The 1,783-nt window shown below is 35.4% G+C and overlaps 1 non-coding gene across 1 annotated transcript; it reads left to right on the top strand.

The window, feature by feature from the left end:
* The first annotated feature begins 1,300 nt into the window (after positions 1-1,300).
* Positions 1,301-1,407, top strand: LOC136204344 (small nucleolar RNA R71). The gene has a single exon (XR_010675188.1). It is a non-coding gene; the product is annotated as a small nucleolar RNA R71 (small nucleolar RNA).
* Positions 1,408-1,783: the final 376 nt, after the last annotated feature.

The raw sequence follows: 1,783 nt of genomic DNA, 5'->3' as shown, positions 1-1,783 counted from the left end.
GATGTCTTCTTCTAAACCTAATTTTTCAAAAATAGACAACGGCATCAAGTTTATACTAGCTCCTAAATCACAAAGACAACTTGGGAATTCCATATTTCCCAATTTACACGGAATGGTAAAGCATCCGGGATCTTTGAGTTTAGTAGGTAATTTGCTTGATACTATTGAACTACAATCTTCAGTAAGTGAAATGGATGAAATTCCTTCCCAACTAATCTTTTTTGAAATTAAATCTTTCAAGAATTTTCCATAGTTAGGAATTTGCGTAATTGCATCCATGAATGTTAAATTTATATGCAAATTTTTAAGTTTATCTAAAAATGATAAAAGTTGTTTATCATGGTCCTTATTTCGGACCTTGTGTGGAAAAGGTGGCTTTGGTACAAAAGGTTTCGTACTAGAGTCAATTGGTGTATCTTTTTGTTTTAATGTATCTTCTTTGGATTTTAGTAAATCATTTCCAGGTAAAGTTGAATTTTCGGGCATTTTCGGACCTAAGTAGTTTTTCCCTGAGCGAAGAGTGATAGCCTTAACATGCTCTTTCGGATTTTCTTCCGTTTGGCTGGGAAGACTTTCCTCTTTGCGGGATGGAATTGATTTAGCAAGTTGTCCAATTTGAACCTCCAAATTATGGATGCTAGATGATTGGTTTTTGATAAGTTGATCGAATTTACTTTCGATCCATTTAAAACCATCGTCTTGATTACTTACCTTTCCATTCATAGCATCTATAAATTTGTCGATTTTTGAAGATAAAGTGCTAATCGTATCTCTTGTTTGATTTTGATAATTATTTACACGATATTGATTAGCATTAGCATTATTATTATTATTACTATCTTTCCAGTTAAAGTTATGATGATTTCTCCATCCAGGATTATAAGTATTAGAATAAGGATTAGTAGTTTGGTTTTGTCCTTGGACAAAATTTACCTGTTCTATCTCATTCATACCTTCGTAATCAATGTCTGTCTAGATCGGATTACCATTAGGATCGCACGGTGCCATAAACCTATCAACTTTGTGCGATAAGGCAGAAAATTAGGCTTGTAACATCACAACTGGATCAAGATTCATTATACCTTTAACCGATGATGTACCTGAGGATGATGGTTTCGCCATTGGTATATGTCCACGCTCTGCGGGCCACATACTGCTGTTGATTGCCATTTCCTCCAAAAGTTCTCTTGCTTGGACGGACGTCTTCTTCATAAATAACCCTCCAGACATAGCATCTAATGAACCTCTAGTCGTAGGATTTAATCCATTATAGAATGTCTGCATTAAAAGTGCATCTGGCAATTGGTGGTGTGGGCATAAACGTTGAAGTTCTTTAAAACGTTCCCAAGCTTCATAAAGAGTTTCATTATCATTTTGGGTAAAAGATGTCAATTCTTTGATGACTCTTGCGGTTTTTGCTAAAGGAAAATATTTTGATAAAAACGCTTGGGCTAATTGGTCCCAAGTTTCAAATGTTGCAGCAGGCATAGAAGTTAACCAAATTTTTGCCTTATCCTTCAAAGTGAAAGGAAAGAGGCGAAGTTTGATTGCTTCGGCTGTTACATCAGTAATTTTAAAAGTATCACAAATTTCTAAGAAATTTGTCAAATGGGCATTAGGGTTTTCGTTAGGTAGTCCATAAAACGTTACGTATTTTTGCAACATATTAAGCAAAGCAGGCTTAATTCAAATTGATTTGCGTTTATACGGGGTCTAACTACACTATTAGTTACACCGGCCATTCCTGGCCTAGCATAATCCATAAGTGTCGGTGGATCGGCCA

This window comes from Euphorbia lathyris, chromosome 8 (assembly GCF_963576675.1).
Source record: "Euphorbia lathyris chromosome 8, ddEupLath1.1, whole genome shotgun sequence".
Classification (NCBI taxonomy): domain Eukaryota; kingdom Viridiplantae; phylum Streptophyta; class Magnoliopsida; order Malpighiales; family Euphorbiaceae; genus Euphorbia; species Euphorbia lathyris.
The sequence above is the reverse complement of the archived record's forward strand: the minus strand, read 5'-3'. Positions and strand labels throughout refer to the sequence as shown.